Source organism: Mus musculus, chromosome 11, assembly GCF_000001635.26.
Source record: "Mus musculus strain C57BL/6J chromosome 11, GRCm38.p6 C57BL/6J".
Classification (NCBI taxonomy): Eukaryota; Metazoa; Chordata; class Mammalia; order Rodentia; family Muridae; genus Mus; species Mus musculus.
This window is the reverse complement of record NC_000077.6, coordinates 71,648,824-71,670,158: the sequence shown is the minus strand read 5'-3', so window position 1 is coordinate 71,670,158 and position 21,335 is coordinate 71,648,824. Positions and strand designations below refer to the sequence as shown.

The 21,335-nt window shown below is 43.0% G+C and overlaps 1 long non-coding RNA gene across 2 annotated transcripts; it reads right to left on the bottom strand.

The window, feature by feature from the left end:
* Positions 1-5,471: 5,471 nt before the first annotated feature.
* Positions 5,472-20,140, bottom strand: Gm33964. 2 transcript variants are annotated; one of them, XR_388815.3, is made up of 5 exons: positions 19,678-19,995; positions 19,190-19,237; positions 18,960-19,034; positions 5,855-5,983; positions 5,472-5,584 (listed from the first exon to the last, which is right to left on the bottom strand). It is a non-coding gene; the product is annotated as a predicted gene, 33964 (long non-coding RNA). The 2 variants fall into 2 exon arrangements; XR_879992.2 differs by lacking the exon at positions 19,190-19,237 and having other exon boundaries at positions 19,678-20,140.
* Between the last annotated feature and the right edge of the window lie 1,195 nt (positions 20,141-21,335).

Below are 21,335 nucleotides of genomic sequence, written 5' to 3'. Positions count from 1 at the left end.
CGGAAATGGGGCCACTGGCAGCTCTTGAGTTTAGGATTCCACCATGGGAAAGTGGATAGATTTCTATGACATGAGTTGAGAGATAGGGTGGGGAGAGGAAGGAAGGAGGCTCCCAGGAGATGGGTATTAAAGCCTTTCAGATAGGTCTCCAAGATCCTCATCTATGACATGAAAGGTTATCTGAAGTGGTTCCCACAGGGAACACACAGCTGGCACAGGAGAGGCACCATCTTGGGGAAATGTGGGAGTCAGCTCCTGCCACTCTGGTGGTCTTTTATCCTTGCTTCCCCTCAAATCCCCTCAAATCCAGCTTTTTCTCCCCTGGAAATACTTTCAGGTCCAGACAGAGTGAGCCAGTCATTCTTCTTCAGACACGTGGAGTGAGATCAGGCAAGGAGGTGGGTTTTTTAGGATGCTTCTCTGTGCTTACACAAATTTCAGGATAGCATGTGACATCCAGAAGTGACACCAGCCCAAAGGTTATGCTTTCAGATAGCTGGCTCAGCTTTGTTGGTTTTTTACAGACCAGGGTCTTAGTGGACTTTACACATACTAGCAGCTTGGCCTCTGAGACAGCCAGGCTCAGATATACCCACATGACCAGGGTCACCCTGCTTTTCAATGGTGGCACTGGCCAAGCTGGCAAAGGTCTTTCACACCCATTCTCTCAGCAGCATGTAAACTTTTTTTTTTTATCATGAACCTCTCTGATTAAGAGAAAACAATTTTATCTTGTGACACAAGTGTATTATAAAACATGAATGTATTTATAAAAATCAAATTTCAGAAGGTATACCTACATTGTATGAGCCGTGGCTTAACACCTTTTATTATTGTTTCTTACTTTTCTATTCTATTTTTTTTATAATGTCATTTTTTTTCGTGGATCTCAGATGAGACCGACCCTACACTTTGATAGCGTACATAGCTCAAATATTCTTCCTATAATATTATCACATTGAACAGTCCTCTTTATACCAAGGGCTCCATGTACGCTCTCCCTTCTGAATGCCAGGCTTTCGTCTTCGCTTTTTACATGTGTCTGGTTTAATCTTCTGTTGCTTTTCTTATTTGTAATGGAACTGAGGGCCGGTGACTGAGACCGGATAGTAACAAAATTCTGAGTAAAAGGAAAAGCAAAACCCGAGCCGTGAGACTAGGAAACGCTACAAGACTCAAGGCATCCCCGAGGATAACTACATGCTGAGAGAGGTTAATGGTGACCCTGGAACCTTTCTCCCATGATGCTTCTCCCATGATGCCATCCTCTTAAGTCTAGACTGGTATCAGCAACTGTTCAACTAGCAAAAGAGATGAAAGTGGGGAAAGTGGGACCAGCTCAGAAGTCTTATATCATCGGCCTTAGTATCTCAGGATATCTCTGTGGGTATCCTGGGCCACCAGGCAAGAAATCCAACTACCCCAATACACCATTCTCAAGAGCCATGTATAGACTCTGTGGCCAAGAAGAAGATTCCAGTCTTCTAGCTATAGCCAAGGCCCAGGCATATGAGCAAAGATATCTTGGCCACCCTGGGACTTACTCATATGAAACAGAAGAATTTCCCTGCTTAGTTGAGCCCTGCCTTAGCCCTATCTCTTGATGTCCTCCATAATGAGATTCACTGAGTTAGCTACCTCAAAACCCATTGCATCTTGGGTATTTTGCTCTGTGGCACATGGCTTCAAGAGCTACAGGCCACCTCTACCTACATCAGAAAAAGTCTCAGGAGCTTCTTCCCATCCCCATTGCTACTCCAAATGAGTCTTCAACTCTGTGGTTCAGTGTGTCACAAAGCTTGTCCTGCTGGTGCCTCAGTCCCTAGGGTGGCTGTGTTCACATAGGGGAACCTTTATTAGGTAGGGCCCAGTGGAAAGAGATTTGGTCAGTGGTGGTACTGTCTTTGGAAGTGATTAATGTTGTTCTCAGGATACCCTTGGTTATAAAGAAAGTTCAAAAAAGCAAGTCTGGGGGTGGGACTGAAAGGATGTGTAAGTGGTCAACAGCACATTATGCTCTTGCAGAGGACTTGAGTTCAATTTTCAGCAGCTATTTTGGGCAGCTGCCTCTAACTCCAGCTCAGGAGGAACCCAGTGCCTCTGCCCTCTGTGAACATCTGTGCTCACATGTACATTAACCCCACACAGAACCACACATACATATGATTTAAATTGACGATCAAACAAATCTTTAAAAAATATTTTAAAAATTTAAAAAGCAAGCTTGGCGCCCGAATCTCTCTCATTTCTCTTCACTCCTTGTGTACTCTTTTGTGCACACTCCGGCTGCCAGGCTGCTGTTATTACCAGGCTCCCTCCCACCAGAGCCAAACAAGTGTTGGTGCCATTCTCTTGAACCTCTACACTTGAGAGCTAAACAAACCTCTTCTCTTTATAACATAGCCTGCCTTAGGCATTTTGTTGTTGATCAAAATGTGTATATATATATATATATATATATATATATATATATATATATATATATATATGTGTGTGTGTGTGTGTGTGTGTGTGTGTGTGTGTGTGTGTCCATTGCATACTTTTTAAATTGATTAATTAATTAATACTTATTCACTTTACATTCCCCTCACTGTCCCGCTCTTGGTCACCCTCTTCCACAATCTTTCCTCCATCCCTCATCCCCTTCTACTCTGAGTGGGTGACACCCTGATTCTGGGCAGCCCTAGAACACACTTCTTGAAAGGAACTTTTGTAGCACAAGGGCTCTGCACCACACAGGGATGGAAAGAGATGCCTGTGAACAGCACACAGACTCAGTACCACACAGAGATGCCTGTGAACAGCACATGGGCTCAGTACCACACAGAGATGCCTGTGAACAGCACACAGACTCAGTACCACACAGAGATGCCTGTGAACAGCACACAGATTCAGTACCACACAGAGATGCCTGTGAACAGCACATGGGCTCAGTACCACACAGAGATGCCTGTGAACAGCACACAGACTCAGTACCACACAGAGATGCCTGTGAACAGCACATGGGCTCAGTACCACACAGAGATGCCTGTGAACAGCACACAGACTCAGTACCACACAGAGATGCCTGTGAACAGCACACAGATTCAGTACCACACAGAGATGCCTGTGAACAGCACATGGGCTCAGTACCACACAGAGATGCCTGTGAACAGCACACAGACTCAGTACCACACAGAGATGCCTGTGAACAGCACACAGACTCAGTACCACACAGAGATGCCTGTGAACAGCACATGGGCTCAGTACCACACAGAGATGCCTGTGAACAGCACACAGACTCAGTACCACACAGAGATGCTTGTGAACAGCACATGGGCTCAGTGCTACAGAGGGAAGGAGAAGAGAGGCCCCTGGACTCCTCCCCAGGAGGTTGTGCTGTAGGGTGATGCGGAAGGACAGGGAGATGCAAGTGGGGGAGGAGGTGTGTGAACTGTTTGTTAATATTTACCCACATTAATAAGATGTTGAGCAACAGACTCCCCATAAAAGCCACAGTTAAAATTAGTAAGCTGTTCGCCCTGTTCTAACAATATGGAATAATTAATTTCCACACTTGGGTTTTTTTCTCCTATAAACAGTAATTAAAGAGAAATATTATATAGCTGCACCTGTTTTTCACTTCAGCTTTCCACAGTGAGTAAACCCAATCTTTTATGGATGAGAGGAGACACGCGCTAGGAAACCTGTAGGAAGAACAACCTTCCCTTGAGACGTGTAAGAAATCTCAAAGTATTAAGCCATATGGAAGCTGTGCTGGGAGTGGGCTGTTCCCACAGTGGGAATGAGACCTCATGCTCCACTGACTTCCAGCTCCCCAGAAGGTCTCAGGGCTATTAGGGGAGAGAGCGTGTTCTTCTAGGAGCAAGAAGACCCCTGTGAGTCCATTACCCTGAGGATAAGGCTAACCTCTACACTATCTCTGGTTCTCTGACTGGGATGGATTCCCTGTCTCCAAATAAGGGTGTCAGAAATAGCCCAGAGAAAGCCAGAGGCAACTGAAGTTCAGAGGTTCTCAATGCTCCTCTGGTAGATGTCAGCCATTCCCAGCTGCTCAGCCCTTCTCAGATGAAGGGTTGCAGCCACATGGTCAAGGGGAAGCTGGAGCCAGAAGAGGCAAAGAGCTAATATTTGTGTTGCACTGTACAGTCGACTCTTTACAGCTTCCCACAATCACTATGCAAAGCTCTTCGGCTTTCTAGCTAAATCCCAGCAGGCACTGGGCCACATCTGCCTCCTGGAAATTCTGATGCCTGCCCAAGATTCCTGGTGGTCCCCTGCAGTCCAGGTACTTGGGACTAGCAGATGCCCTGCTACGGTGTGCAGAGTTTCTGTTTCTGATCCCACCTGGCTTTCGGTTAACAACAGCCTGCCTGTCGGCCTGTGTAGTACTTGAACCCTAGTCAGTTTTAGTTCTGGAAAAGAGACCCTGCATCAAAGTAGCATGGGTGACCTTTAGTTTTCTCTCTAACAGGAACAAAGCTGTAATTGGAGGCCATGGGCCCTGAGCAAGGACTTGGGGTACAGTTCTGAGGTATAGACATATGCCTTGTTTCTTCAGTTTTAACAGACACAACTTGGGCTGTGGAGTAAACACGCATCACCCTCAGTGACTCTGCAGAGCCTATCACAGTGCCAGAGCAAGAAACTATGTCAAATTCCCTGTAGTGGCTTGAGGATTTAATACCTGGGGATCTGACTGGTAGATAGGTTGACCCCAAGGAGGAGACTGTCACCCACAGAAGAGAGCCATGGGGAACTTTTTTACTAGATTGGAGCAATCTTACTCTATGATGTTTACCATGTCCACTCTTCTATAGCTGCCTCCTAGGTGATCAGGAAGTGGGGGGAAATTTCCCAGAGGTGCCTCAAAATATTTTTCTTGTTGGCTTAAACTCAGAGATCTACCTGCCTCTGCCTCCCAAGTGCTGGGATTAAAGGCATGCGCTACCACCTCCAACATAGACTTTTACTATTTCAAAGTGGTTTTACCCATATGTTCTCCCCATTGCTGTCTGTCTGTCTTGTCCAATTCTTGGGATTTCATTCCACACAAAAGAAACAAGGTAGCTAGTGCATCACAGGGTTTATGACTAATGAAATTAGATGGAAGTTTGGAGGAGAAGAGCCCCAGGCTCCTCGAATTCTGAGTTTTCCAAATAAAATTATCTGCTTTAAATATTTTCTTCTTCTTGTAAGCTGTCATCTCAAATCTGGGAAGCCACAGTTGTCACATGACCTCAATACATTAGTTCTGTTCCATTCTTTCCTCCCTGTAATGTTTATTTCCTGTGGTTGGCAGAATCACATGAGCCCTGTCTTGATTCACTTTCCATTGCTAAAATAAAATACTCAAGGCTTCCTGACTGTCAGGCTGGCTATATGTTCCTGATGTCATGTCTTCCTGGTGTGATGGACTCTATGCTTCTCGGGCTGTAATCTAAAATCAACCCCTTTCTTCTATAAGTTGCTTTTGTCAAAGAGCTTTATTTGACCATACAGTTTCAGAGGAGGCAATGTTCAAGAGCACAATGCCAGCATCTGCTCGGTGTCAGGTGAGAACTTCAGGGCAGAAGGACATCAACTGTGAACAGAAAAGAAGCAAAAGAAATGTAGTACTGCAAAGTTCCCAGCTTGGTTTTAATAGCTCACATTTGCCGTGGCCAATCCAATCCCAAGAGACCAAAAACTTATAAAAGCACCTATCCCTTCCCTTTATGGTCCCTCCCCCTCTCAGGACCTTTATATCAACAGTATCTTTAGCAGGGACAAACCATGCTCAGCATCCTAATCTTCAGAACCTGTATGCAAACTGGTATGTGGCAAAGGGAATTAAGGATGCTTATCAACTTACCTGGAAATAGTGAGGTGGCTCTGAATTATTTGGGTGGTCCTTAAAGGCAGGAGAGATGGCCAAAGGGATGACATCAGGAACATCAAGCCAGCCTGACAGTCAGGAAGCTTTGGGTATTTCTATGGCTGACTGGGAAGATGGAAGAAGGGCATTAGAAATGGAGTGCAAACCTCTCTGGGAGACAAAGCCAAGGAAACACTCTCCTCCAGTCGCTCCAGAGGAACATGTGTCTACTAATGCTTCGACTATAGCCTAGTAAAGCCTTGACTTGCACAAATGTGTAACAAACTTCAGTGTGAGTTGAGACAGCACCAGCAGAAAGCTCACCCACCTCCCTAACATGTGCTTCCCACACATACCTTCACCACCACAGTGACCCCCACTACATCAATCTGAATTACACATTTCTTTGCTTAGGTCACTATCTAAATGAGAACAAGTCTTTAGTCATTCCTCCTGTAATCTAAGGAGGGAGACCCCTGGTCCTGGATAAACAGTTCCTCTTCAGTCCTGTGAGTCCAAGACCTCCTTTATAACACATCTATTCCAGGACCTGGAGTGTAGTGAACACACATCTGTGGGACTCACCAAAGCAGGCTGGGAAGATTAAGCCCATGAGGGCTTTCTTCTTCCACCAGGCACCCAAGTTGGTTATCTCATTTCATTATTACCAGAGGAAAGGCAGTGACTACGGTCCTGTTTGAGTCTCACAGAGTGACACTGAAATTTGTCCCCAGTTGAAGGCACTGTTTGGGGGTGGGGTAGGTTATGGAACTTTTAGAAGGTAGAACTTGGCTAGAGGAAGCATGCCTTTAAGGGTATGATTTGAAGTTTATAGCCTGACTCTATTTGCTACTTGCTTCCCGAACCCAGCTTCCTGTGTGTAGACAAAATGTGATCTCACTGCTCTCTGACTATCAGGCTTGGCTTCATGAAGTCATATCTTCCTACCACGATGAGCTAGAAGTCTATCTTCCTTGGACTCTAATACAAAATCAAACCCTTTCTTATACAAGTTGCTTTTGGTCATGGCAGTTTAGCCTAGCAATGAGAAAATAACCAACACGGGCACCAAGGACAGCTGCAGTACTCACCAGACCTCTCTCTCCTTGCTAGGCTCTCCTAAAGTCCAGTCTTTCCAGCACTCACGGCAGAACTAGAGGCCCACATGTCCAGTGCTTAGAATGTGAAAAGGTCTCGGGAGGGGTATCTGGATATCTGGCTATGGTTACTAATGTTTTCAGAGCATGTCATTGTTTCCAGAGCATGTCAATGGCCTTCAAGGCTCTGACTCAGTTAAGAGAGTCTGTATGCAAAGCTAGCTCAACAACCTCATTCTCTTCCTGTGGAGCCCATGGGTCTTCTGTGCTGTCTTTGGCGACTATTCAAAGTGTTTGGGATGAGAATAATTTGGGGCTTGTCAATTATATTCCCAGGAAGTAAGGAAAGTCAGAAGGCAAACTGGGATGGATGGATTCTGGGTCATATTGGGTAGATAGACACCTTAGCAGAAAGAAGTATGAGTGATGTTTCAGTGATGGCTGGAATCCACAACCAAGGAAGGAAGTTTGATTAGAAAATGCAAGGCACTTGCAAGACTTTGGAAACCATGATGGTGAGATGGAATAGGAGAATGGGATGACTCTGAGGACTCCTGTGGAGTACAGCACCTGTTAGGCCTTTATCCTGAGAATAAGTCCTACCTTGTGTACACTCTGCTGATGGACTGTGTGATACTTCAGTCTACTGAGTGAAATGACCTGACAACACATCAGAGTCTTCACAGGACTGATCAATGCACCTGACCACTCGATGACTAGTCTTGAATCTGATTTTTACTGGTCCATCTACCTCTGATCACAGATTGGATTTTTTCCCCCTCATTGTAAGCACTCGGGGAGAACATTTTGGAAATATATACTCTAAAACTCAAAGTAGTCATCTTTTAACCAAGCCATAGCTTTTCTAGGGATTTCATCTAACAGTACCATAAACATGCAGATCAAGATATTACATAAAGCTGTCCTTCACTGCTTAATTCAGCAGACGACAAGAATCAAGACCTGTGTTCAATGTGCTGTGGCTTGGAAGCTGCTACAATGTTGTAATTAGCAAAAATCTAGGATAAGCTGAACATCCCTGTATTAACCCATAAAAAGGAGTAAGATCACAGGCCTCATTCACCCTAGACTGGAGGGACCAGCAGGAGAATGACGAGAACTGGAACTTAGTAGACCAGAGACCCATGGATCAAAACAGGAACAAGTGAAGGTTGGGAGACCTTGACTGTGGTGAGCTTGCCCGAGCTCACTTTAGTCATTATGTACTACTTAAGGCTGAAGGATGGGGTAGAGAGGAAGATGGTTCAAAGTTCACAGTCTAAGGCAGTGGTCTTCAACCTTCCTAATGCAGTCATGCTTTAATACAGTTCCTCAAGTTGTGGCGACCCCCATCCATAAAATTATTTTGTTGCTACATTGTAACTGTAATTTTGCTATTGTTAGGAATTATAATGTAAATATCTGGCATGCCTGATAATCTGATATGCAACCCCAAAGGGGTCACAACACACAGGTTGAGAACTATTGGTCTAAGTCATGGAGTCACTGAGAGGCTGAGACCTAATTAAGAGACTAGGGTGACCTCCGTCCAAATACCATAATAAAATATAAAGGTCTTCTCAAAACACTTCTGTTCACCCCCAAATATCACATTTGGCTACCCATAAGAAACACACACAGGATATACTAAAAGGCAAACCGGCAGCACAACCTAAAGCAAAAAGGAAACATCAGAACCAAATTCAGGTGTGGTAGGAGTTTTGGAATAAAGAGGTCAATGGTTCTACAAATAACGATGATTAGTATGTATGGAGTATAACAACAGCTACAGTAGACCCTATTCAAGAAAATATGGGAAAGGTCCATTGGACAAAAAGGACCTTGACTAGATTAAAAACTCTAAGAGAAAGAAAGATTTCTTGATATTCCTCTTACTAGAACAGGACTGGTAAAGGAGCTCTACTGTGCATATATCTCAACTTCCAAACCTGAAAGAGACAAGAGAAACAATAGAAACAATGAAGAAGATGAAGAAAAAAAATACCCAGGGGGGTGGGGGAGAGACTGTGACCAACTACAGAGGATATGCTCTAAGTGTAACTGGGATACAAAAGAGGAAGGGAAAAGGAGGCAGAAGAAATCTTTAAATAGTGTCACTGAGAACTTCTTCCAGATTAATGCTAACACCATATACCCACAAAGCCCAGAAAGCACCAAGCAGAAGTAACAAAATAGACAGCAGGCACCTTGCTTCCAAGCTATGGAAAAATCAAAGAAAACCCAGCAAAAAGCTGGAAGACAAAAACACCTTATTCAAAACAATGACATCTGACTTCTCCTTAGAAACTGTACTAAAAGAAGAGAATGGAGAGAAGTTATTTAAAGTGTTGAGTGAAAGAAAATCCACAAACTTAGAATTCAGTACTGGGAAATCATCCTCTTCGAGGGACAGGAAATAAAGACTCTCAGATGAACAAAAGTGACAAATGTCCGAAGCTCAGATCCACATTAGGAAAGAGAGTTGGGGAATGAATAAGTAAATATAAAATAGAAACTCTAAAACACAGGAAACTCAAGAAGAACGAAGACCAAAGTGTGGACACTTTGCCCCTTCTTAGAATTGGGAACAAAACACCCATGGAAGGAGTTACAGAGACAAAGTCTGGAGCTGAGACGAAAGGATGGACCATCTAGAAACTGCCATATCCGGGGATCCATCCCATAATCAGCTTCCAAATGCTGACACCATTGCATACACTAGCAAGATTTTGCTGAAAGGACCCAGATATAGCTGTCTCTTGTGAGACTATGCCAGGGCCTAGCAAACACAGAAGTGGATGCTCACAGTCAGCTATTGGATGGATCACAGGGCCCCCAATGGAGGAGCTAGAGAAAGTAATCAAGGAGCTAAAGGGATCTGCAACCCTATAGGTGGAACAACAATATGAACTAACCAGTACCTCCCGGAGCTCGTGTCTCTAGCTGCATATGTAGCAGAAGATGGCCTAGTCAGCCATCAGTGGAAAGAGAGGCCCATTGGTCGTGCAAACTTTATATGCCTCAGTACAGGGGAACGCCAGGGTCAAGAAGTGGGAGTGGGGGACAGGAATGGGTGGGGGACTTTTTAGGATAGCATTGGAACTATAAATGAAATAAATACCTAGTAACAAAAATAAAATAGAAACTCTTATTCTCATTTATAGTTTATCTAATAGCAGTTATCCCAAAACAGAGGAAACTATACATATATATGTATATATATATATATATATATATATATATATATATATATATACACATACATATATACATATATACACACACACACATACATACACATATATACATATATATATGATTATATCATACATATATATATGATTATGTAAACATATAAACAAAAGTATGATAATGATGACATAAATAATAAGCTGGAACGTTTTGTTGTTTTCAGGCACCAGCACTGCCTGTGATGTTGTGTAGCACTGTCTGAAGGTGCACAGATTAGTTATACATGTAGAGTCCATATTCTGAGAAGCTGTAAGATAGTATTTTAAAAAACATAGGTGTTATGGTAAGAGAAAAGAAGTAGAATTATATAAAATGCAAAAAATCATAAAAGGAAGAAAGAGTGGAAACATTTTAAAATGGAACAAAAACTGAGGCAACAAATAGAAAATGGTCACAAGTGAGGTGGATGTGAACCCAGTTTTATCCATAACTATTCTGAATATCTGTCTGAATGCGGAAATTGAAAGACAGTTTGTCAGTGTCTTAGTCAGGGTTTCTATTCCTGTACAAACATCAGGACCAAGAAGCAAGTTGGGGAGGAAAGAGTTTATTCAGCTTACACTTCCACACAGTTGTTCATCACCAAAGGAAGTCAGGACTGGAACCCAAGCAGGTCAGGAAGCAGGAGCTGATGAAGAAGCCATGGAGGGATGTTTCTTACTGGCTTGCTTCCCCTGGCTTGCTCAGCTTGCTTTCTTATAGAACCCAGCACCTCCAGCCCAGGGGTGGCACCACCTGTAGTCTCTCCTCCCCCAGCCTGAAACCTGCTTGTTCAGGGGTGGAGCTTCCTGCTCATTCGTTCTGCCACGTCCACTGCTGGAACCTGCGGAGCCACACATGTGCTCACCTTTCTACTGGACCAGAGATTGTTTGGAGGGAATTGGGTCCCCTCCCCCCTCCTTCATAACTAGTGTCGCAACAATAAAATTTGAGCTTTGATCAGAATGAATTTGTCTTAGCTCCGTTTCTTCTTTCGCCCCGTCTAAATTCCTCTCTTACAGCTCGAGTAGCCTTCTCAGTCAAACCGTTCATGTTGCAAGCTGCTGGCGGCCACAACAACCACCCACAAGGGGCCCTCCCACACTTGATCATGGAGGCATTTCTTTAAGGGAGGCTCCTTTCTCTGATAATTCCAGCTAGTGTTAAGTTGACACACAAAACCAGCCAGTACAGTCAGAGAATATCAAAAGACAAGTCTCTCCATTGTGTAGAAGAATCCTGCTTTCCTTCTGAGGAGTTACACTCTTAGAGAACTGACTCTAGAGGCTGTAAGGGTTCCTTGGTAAGGGGTAGGACTTCAGGTCCAGCTCCTCTCGATGCTGGGATTTGATGCTGGGGTTTGGTACAGATCATGTGCATCTTGTCACAGCTGCTGTGAGTGTGTGTGCAGCCTTCCCAGTGTGTTTGGAAAACAATGCTCCCTTGTATTCAACCGCCATCTCTGGCTCATACACCCATTCTGTCTCCTCTTCCACAACAATCTCAGGGGCTGGTAGTTAACTGCACTCTGGTAGAAGGCCACATATTCAAGAATAGCTGAGCATCACAAATTGGTCTTGGTGAGTACTTAATGTGTTAAGAACATAAAATTGAGTGGGTAAGAAGGTGGGGGAGGATGTGAGAGGAGTTGGGAAGGGTAGATATGATCATAACACTTTGTATGAAACTTCAACTAATAAAAATATTTTAGAAGTCTACATTTTAATATATAGATATATACACTAAAAATAAGTGGAGAAAGACAGACTAGTCCAGAGAAAGGCAACAAAGAGTAGGGGAAGCTATGTAATACCCAAGCAAAACTGGTTTGAAAAAAAAAAGTGTTGGGCTTAAAAGGGCCTTTATATAGGGATAAAGGATTCAATAATCCTTAGTATGCTTATGAGTAACAACAAAATATAAAAACACATGCAGTCAAATCTAATAAGAATTGTAAGTGGAAACGGATAAATCCACTACTTTTGCTGGAGTTTTCAGTACTCTCTATCAGAGAGACACACATACAGGACAGAAAATCTGTAAGAACACATCTGAACTCAACAGGACTGTCAATCTATCAGATGTACGAGGCATTTATAGACATGTCCATCCAATAGAAACAGAGGGCATGAGTCTGGTAGGCTAATTTTGGGAGTGGGACGTTCACCAAGGCAGACCATGTCCTGAGAGACTTAGCACCTCAAAGAACAGAAAACATTGATTTTCTGTTTGCATAGCATGGTGGAAAGGGCCTAGGAAGCAATAAGAGAAGGATTCTGGTATCCCTACCCCACCTGAGCTGCTGGCATTCAAGCAATAATATTGGTCCACGAAAATCACTGAAGAAAAAGTTTTAAATACTTTAAATAAATGCACAGCTTGTTGAAGTTTGTGAAGTACAGAAAGAGCAGTGCTTAGAGGCAAATGCATATTATTGTGTGCACGTATTAGGCAAGAACACAGGTCTTAGGCCAATTATTTACACTTTCACCATAGGAGACTAGAAAAAGAAGACCAAAGTAAGATAAAAGAAGAAATAATGAAGTTGGTACAGAGATCAATGAAATTAAAAACAGAAAATCAATAGAAGAAATCAGTAAAAACCAAAAGCTTCTTATTTAATAAAATCAGTAAATCTTTTTCCAGGCTAAGGGGGAAAAAAGGACGAAGACACAGTGGCCACTGTCATAAGGAAAGAGGGGAACTCTATTGAAGACACACTGGCCACTGTCATAAGGAAAGAGGGGAACTCTATTTCATGGGAATCATATATGTAAGACAGGGGTAATTTGAGAGTCTCTGTGCCTGCACTGTGACTGCTTCAATGAAAGAAAACCTCTAACCAAAAGCCACAATCTGTCAAAACTCACACAGAAAGGAACAGCCTGAACAGGCCTGTGCTCATTACAGAAAGCGAGCCAATAAATAATACAGCAAGTATCAGCCTCAGGCTCGTTTACTGGTGGCTCTTCCAGACATTAAAGGAGGTGACAAAAATCAATCATCTGTAGACTTTTTGAGAAGATACAAGCAGAGACTACTTCCCAGTTTACTCTGTGCGCCCCCCCATCACCCTAATGTAGAAACCATTTAAAGAGGTTGTGAGAGAAGAAAGCTATTAAGCAGTATCTTCGAAGCACTGACGCAAAACTCAGTAATACTAGCAAATCAATCTAGGGCAGACAGATGGCTCCTGGACTAAAGATGCTTACTTGGAAGGCCTGATGATGCGAGTTTGACCACCAGAATCCACAATGGAAGGGAAGAACCAAGTCCTGAAAGATGGGTTTTTTTTTTTTGACTCCACATATGCGGTATGGCACATGCACATGCATACACTAATAAAAATGAAGTAAAATATAAATTTTATGAAGTAAATAGATAATTTTTTAAAAAAATGTTGTGGGCTGGAAAGATTGCTCAGAGGTAAAGTATTTGCTGTTCAATCATGAAAAGTTGACTTTGGGTCTCTTTAGGTTACATATAAAAGCCAAGTTTGACAATGTATACCTATAACCTTGTACTGGGAGACCAGAGATGGGCAAATACTGGGGAGTCACTGTTTAGGCAGTTTCGGTGAAATGGTTAACTTCAGGTTCAGTGAAGAGATGCTGTGCCAAAACACATGGAAAGTGATAGAGGAGAGCACCCAGTGTCAACCTCTGGCCTCCACATGCCACCACAGTTATATCAAGAAGTGCTTGCAAGGCACCTAGCAAACTCTTCACTAACCCAAATTTCAAAGCAAAATGAAACAAAAAAGTCTTAGCAAACTGGAAGTTAATAGGAGTCTCCTTAACTCAATAACGCTCTCTATAAGAGTCTGCGGATAACTCACACGTAATGCAGGGAAAGTCAACACTTTGCCACTAGGACCCCAAGCAAGCCAAGCTGGCCTCTTTTCGCTGCTCTTCTTGTGATTAAACTGAAGAGCAGACTAATGAATCAAAATATAAAATAGAAATGAAAAGTATGCAGATGGTGAAAGTAGGCACGAAGCTGTCTTTGTATGTAGAGATATTTGATCGTCTATTTAGAAATTCTAAAAATATGTTTAAAACCTCTTGAAACTAATTCATATAGCACGCCTAGAAGGTTAAGTGTTAGTACCCAAAAGGCAATTAATTTCCTATTCAAGGGAAGTGAACAGGTAAATTTAAAAAAGAAAACCCCACAATGCTGTGTATATAAGCATGCTCAAAAGCACTTTGATTTAAATATAATAAAATAATGTAAAGTCTCTGTGAAGAAAACTATAAAACTCTGAGAGAAATTAAAGAATCAAATGGAGAAACAGACACTGTTCATGAATAGAAAACTCAGTGTTGAGATGTTGGTCTTCTCAACCTGTTGTATAGATTCAATCCACTCAACCAAACTCGTTGCAATTTATTTTGTGGGTATCAATAAAGAAAGTCTAAATTAATATAAGGAGACCAGTGGTCCAGGATATCCCAGAGGATACTGAAGAAAGAACAGAACTGGAGATTTAATTTTCTCTGAGATGTGACAGGGAGTCACAGTATTTGTGAAGGAATAAATCAGTGAATCAATGGAAAGGAATAAAGATACCAGAAATAAGCCCACGTAATCTAATGAAGTGATCTGTTCTCATTGATTCTCTGTGGCTGGGATAAAAACAGGACACAAAGCAGACTCCAGAGGAAAGGATTTATCTCAGCTTCCGGGTTGCAGACCATCCTGAAGGGAGTCAGAGCAGGAACTCAAGGCAGGAGCCCAAAGGCAGGAACCAAAGCAAAGGCTATGGAGGATGCAGCTTTCTGACTTGCCAGCTAGCTTTCTTACGTTAACATTGGTCCCCTACCTGAGGATGGACCTGCCTACAATGGGCTGGATACTACCACATCAATTAGCAATTAAGAAAAAAAAGTGTCTCGTGGAGGCAGAGACAGGCTGATCTCTGCAATTCTAAGCCAGCCTGGACTTCAAAGCAGTTGCAAGACAACCAGGGCTGTTATGCAGAAAAACCCTGACTAGCAAAACAAAGCAAACAAGCAAGCAAGCAAGCAAGCAAGCAAACAAGCAAGCAAGCAAGCAAACAACATCAAAAAGAAACAAAACAAATAAAAAACCCAAAATAAACAACAAAGTCTCAGAGACGTTTCCATAGCAAAACCTGTTGGACCAAACTCCTCAGTTGAGGTTCCCTCTTTCCATGTGAGAAATTTATGACAAATTGACAGGAAGAACTAACTAGCTAACCAGCTAACCAGCTAACCAGCACATGGTCTTTGCAAGGGGCAAAGATAATCTAATGGCACAAAGATGGACTTTTCAGTAGATGTACTGTAACAACTAGAAGTCTACAAGCAAAAAGGAAAAAGGGAAATTAAAGAAAAGAAAGGGGAAGAAAAGAAAGAAAGAGAGAGAGAAAGAGAGAGAGAAAGAAAGAAAGAGAGAGAGAAAGAAAGAGAGAAAGGAAGGAAGGAAGGAAGAAAGAAAGAAAGAAAGAAAGAAAGAAAGAAAGAAAGAAAGAAAGAAAGAAAGAAAGAAAGAAAGAAAGAAAGAAAGGAAAAGAAAGAAAGAAAGGCAGGAAGGAAGAAAGGCAGGCAGGCAGGCAGGTAGGGAGGAAGGAAGGAAGAAGACAAATTTACCACTCCTTTTCAGAAAAAATACTTCCAAGATGGGTCCATGGACATAAATGTAAAACCTCAAACTGAAAATAAAAGTCTTAGAAAACATTATAAAAGAAAATTAAAATAATTTAGATGTCTTTCAGTTCAATGATGACATGTTACAACACACCAGAGAAAATTACAAAAAAAAAAGAGTTGATAAGTATAATTTGACAAAAATTTTAATTTCTGATCTGCAAAATATACCTCAAGGAAATAAAGGGGTCTCAAAGGTTGATCATGTCAAATGATGGCAAGATCTTAGGGACCCCAGGTATTCCTAGTCCCTGCTGATGGCAACCCAGTAAGGTTTGGCTACCTTGGAACTCAGCTCAGAAAAGTGAAAACTTCATTCCTTGATAGTTACTCAAAGGGACTGAAAACTTATATCTATATATATGTATAAAAACACCCGAACATGAGTGTTTTTAGAATTTTTATTCAAAATTGCCCAAAATTGGAAGTAACCAAGATGTCCATCAGTTGGTGAATGGATAAGTGAGCTGTGATAAATCTAAGCAATGAAATATTATCCAACAACCAAAAGTAATGTGCTATCAAGCCATGAGAAGACACAGGAAAAACTTAAATTTGTATCACTAACTAGAATAAACTGGTATGGAAAAGCTTGTATGTTTATTATATAATGTCAACTGTATGACATTCTGTAAAAGGCAGTATTATGGGAATGGTCAAAAGATTAGCAGCTACCAGGGGTCAGGGTAGAGGGAAGGATGTTCAGGATGATGAAACTACCTCATAATTCTATAATGACGGACATTGTAAATCTGCTAAACTCAGAGTGAGTGGAGTGAACCCTGTTATAAATTGGAGAGACACCAGATCCATAATTATTAAACACTTTCCACTCTGATGGGACAAGTGATTTCTATCTAGCGATGTTGGGATTCATACAGGTCCAGGAAAGCTGACTCTATTGCCTGTCATTCTGGGATGCTTATCCTGGGTAGACAGGACCTCCATCCGTCAGGTGGAAGCCAAGGTGAGTACCTGGCCAGGGTTGGCCTGATCAGAGCAGTGGTGTCCCTTGCAGTGGCTCTTGGGACAAGGCTTCATTTCTCCTTTTTGTGTGGATGAGAGGACAACCCACTCAGCTGGCCTGGAGAGAAGCCAACCTTAGGGACAAGCGACCAAGAAGATGGCTCTAAACAGCATGCATTTGTACACAGAATCTCTACCTTTTTCCTCAATTTTCCTCGGAGCCTAAAATGCCCTAACAAGCAGTCTCCTTTAAACAAAAGAAAAACAACTGACAAATTACTTGAATATTCAACAAAAGAGAAGTAGTTATGCAAAGAAAACCCAACAGCAAAACATTATGCAACCACGGAACTGACTACAAAGATACTATTTTTGAGGGAAAATGGCTCTGACAGAAAATTATACATTTGGAATGTGCGAGGATGCGCAGATACCAATAGAGAACACCTGAGTGAAGGAATTCAAATGACTGCTGCTTTTCTGGGCTATACTTTTCTTCACCATCTACGATGCTCATATACTACTTTTAATGAGAAGAAAACGATTTGCTGCCTTCCGTGGGCCCTTGAGGAGTTGATTTCCTCAACTCTGCACCCCTCATTAACCAGGTTGAGCTTTAGGAAGCTGGTCCAATGTGCTCCCTCCCAGTCCCTGCCTAACACAGCCCAGCAGGGAAGTCGTCTGGATGAGACTCGAGATCCAATAAAAGCACTACAGCCGTGCCTTCTCCTTGGAGCTTTTGCTACAAATTCTCAACACAGCAGATGAGCAACCTCCCCAAGCCTTTGACTCCTCTGCACTGCCGAGTTCTCTTTGCATGCACATTCTGGATACATGGAAAACATCCAGACTATTACTAACCAGGGCACTCTAGGTGCCTTCGACTGAGCTCCTTGCACTTTTGAGCCCAGGTCCTCACAGGTCACCATAAAAGATGAATACAGATTGAGGATGTTTTCAAGAAACACAACAGCTAGAATGGAAATCTAACACAACTTGCCTTCAACAATAAAGGAAAATTCCGGAGGTGGCAGGCTTTAGGCACAATGTGATCCAATTGTTCTGGATGGCTCAGAGCCCTCGCTTTGTTTTCTCCAAGTTCTTGGCTCTATTTTGTCCTCGGGCTAGCTTATTTCTGGGCCACAGCAACTGAGTAGGCTGCTCTCTCATTCACACAGTGCCCACTCAGAAGAGAGGATGCCTCTCTCAAGAACCCCAGAAGAACCCCTTGCTCTGGCTGGGCCGGGTCTGACTAGACATTCACTGTGAGCTGTGACCTGAGGGGTGGAGGAATGGACAAATCTACACAAGTCAGGTGTCCCAGCAGGCTGGTAGTATAGTCACTTTCCTCCAGAGTCATGTGGGTTCCAAGACAGAAGTTACCACCTCCACTTAGAGGAAACTGGAACCAGAGGAGGCTCCCACACATGTCCATCATGGCAATGCTGTTCTGTGAAACTGCTCCTTTGCAAATGTAGACAAAGAGTTGTTTTTGCCAGCATTAACAGCCAGACTTTTTACTCAGAAAATGCTTATCATCAACTTACAGATCTAGTTACATGGAGCATTTTAATATTCGTAATTGAATTTTTATATAAAAACATTTCTTATTTCATTGTTTCTGGCACTTCAAGGAAATGAATATCTCAAGAATATTGATTCAAAATACTTCAATAGCCCAAGAAAATAAAGATTAGGAAACTAATTATAGCTTTTCCTTTTGAAAAGAAAAGATGAGTTTAATAAACAGGCCAATGAAATCGATGTATGAAGATGGACTCCCTCCTGGAGGCCTTATTAGCATTTTCTAAGTTCTCCCCTGTGCCCTGAATGTCCTTTCTCTTTCCCATCCACTGAAAATCACCTCTCATGTCAGCAGCCCCTTCACATAGCCTCTTTTCGGGTCATCCCCACTGTTCTCTCTACTGCTGTACCCCTTAGTCTCTCCTGTGAGTGTACACTGGTCCTGGTACTCTCTCTCTGCCTCAAAGAATGTTCACTACCACCTTGTCTGCTACACCATAAAACATTGTCATTTCATAGAGGAAGGATTCAGACAAGGGAGGATGCTAATCAGGGAGAAGTCCCTCGAGAATGACCAAGGGATTTTCAAACCCAATTCCCAGCAAATCCTACCACATCAAGTGGTCTCCAGTGAACAATATTCTGCAGAAATTGGAGGATAAGAGCTGTGATCCAGGCGGGTACTCACTGGGTAGAAGAAGAGGAAGAAAAAGAGTCAGGGATGAAAGTAGAACAAAGCAACAAGGAAACCCAGATCCTGCCAGGAATCCCTGGGTGGGGTTTAGAGATGGGTTTGGGGTTTCTATCCATAACAGGAACCCTGAACAACTGGTCCCTCATACCTTGAAGTCTCATGTGATGGAATAGACACCCAAGAAGTAATTAGACACCTGAAAAGTAGGTTGTCATTTGGTTATAAAGGGTCATAGAGAATTTTAATTCTCTCTCTCTCTTTACCCCATCTCCATCCCTCCCTCCCATCTCTTCCTCCCTTGATCTTTCCACCCCCTTTCCTTTCTTTCTTCCTTTCATCTCCCCTTTCTTCCTCTCTCTACCCCACAAATAAGCTAAGGAAAGGCCACCCTCCTCGGTTACCCTGGTTCTCCCACCTCTTCTGGCCTTCTGAAAGCTGGTAACTGTATGCTGCTGCCAATCCAGTGTACCAGCAGTTCCTTGGACATTTATATCAAGGACCAGCCAAGCTCACTCATCTAAATGCCTTCCATACCTACGTTTGTGCCGGAAAGGCAGAGCCTGGCATTGCAACAGACAATAGGCGATCCATAATCCCAAGAGCATTTACTCTTACCCACTGCAAAAGGTTACTTACCCTCTTCAGCCTTGGCACTCTTCGGAGAGAGAGTTGACTACCCCAGTGACCTTTCTGCCTCTCCCTGACGTCTCCAAGGACGACCCCAGTGTGGCTTCCCAGGTTCGCCTTGTATACAGTGTTTCCACCAACGAAGCACCAGTTTAAGAGACTCTCACCTGGACATTAACTCACCTTGCCCTGAAATGCTGACAGGACTTAGACATCCTGGTCCCATAAATCATTCCCCTAACAAAACACAAAATCATCCTTCAGATACCCTTTCACTCAAAGTGTTTGTCCACTGCTAGCTGATCTGACCCAGCTCTTACAAAACTCCTGGACACCCCCCCCACCCCACCCCCCCACACACACTCTGACCACCAAAAGAAGCCACCAGCTTTGGGAAACTCATTTGAAAATTGAAAAAAAAAATGCTGACAGCATCGCTCCTCTTTCTGAGTGCTTTCTCTTCTTACAGAATAAGACAGAAAGTTGAAGCTGCTATTCAGACGAGAAAATTCCCTTTTGTAGTTCAAACAAGGAGAAGAGGCAGCATAAAGTGTGCTCTCGGAAGCTAATCAGCCCTGCTGCTCAGCCCTGCCATTTGGACTCAAGGGAAGAAGGCACTAGTTTGAAAGGCATCCTGGAGAGCAGGGGGCCTGGCAGTGGCTTTGAAGCAATTTTCAAAGCAGGTAGAGTCTGGTCAGGGCTGTGAGAGGTGTCCTCAGACCTGAGCTGGCAGAGCTGCCTCAAAGGCAGTCTTGAGGTCACAGAAGAGCCTGGCTGTAGCACCTCCTATGAGATGCTGGGCTGTGACCCCCCTTTCAACCATGCAAATTTGGAAAAAGCAACTTTCTTCTTGGAGACACAGAGGTTCTTTTAAGCAAACGAGACTGCACCATGAGCTCACTGAGCTGGCATATAGAACAATAGCCTCTGGCTCAGGATGGTTCAACTCAGGGTAATTTTCATCTTTGCCGTGTTACAAAAGGAATGTTTGCCACTGGAAGCCATGTTTTAGTTTGAATTTTGGAATTTTTCCAGCCTAGCAATATTTCCAGTCTGGATATTTCTCAAGATGCTGATCGGCAGTAGTGAGCCACAGCACCAGGGAAAGCAACAGACATACTAATGTGCATTGTGTTGCTAAGTTCAGATTCTCACTGGTCAAGGGAATTGGATGCACTTTAAACTGATGAAGCTAGCTCTAATTTGCAATGTGGTTGTGGGGCATTAGCTCAATCATAGGTGTACTGGTTAGTTTTTGTCATTTTGACACAAAATACAGCCACCTGGGAAGAAAGAACCATAATTGAGAAACTGCCTCCAACAGATTGGCATGTAGACAGTTCCGTAGGGCATTTTCTAGACCAGTGATTGAGGTGAGAGGGCCCAGGCCATGGTGAGCAGTGCTACCCTGGGCAAGTGATCCTAGGCTGTATAAGAAAGCAGGCTGAGCAAGCCAGAGTCAAAGGGCCAGTATGCAGCACTCCTCCGTGGCCAGCCTCTGCATCAATTCCTGCCTTCAGGTTTCTGCCTTAAATTTCTGCTTTGACTTCCCTGAGTGATGGGTTGGGATCTATGAGTGAAAAGAATCTTCCCATCCTCTGTTTACTTCACTAGCTTTTGGGGCCTAAGGCAAACTAAAATCTCATGTAGTAGCCAACTTTATTCAG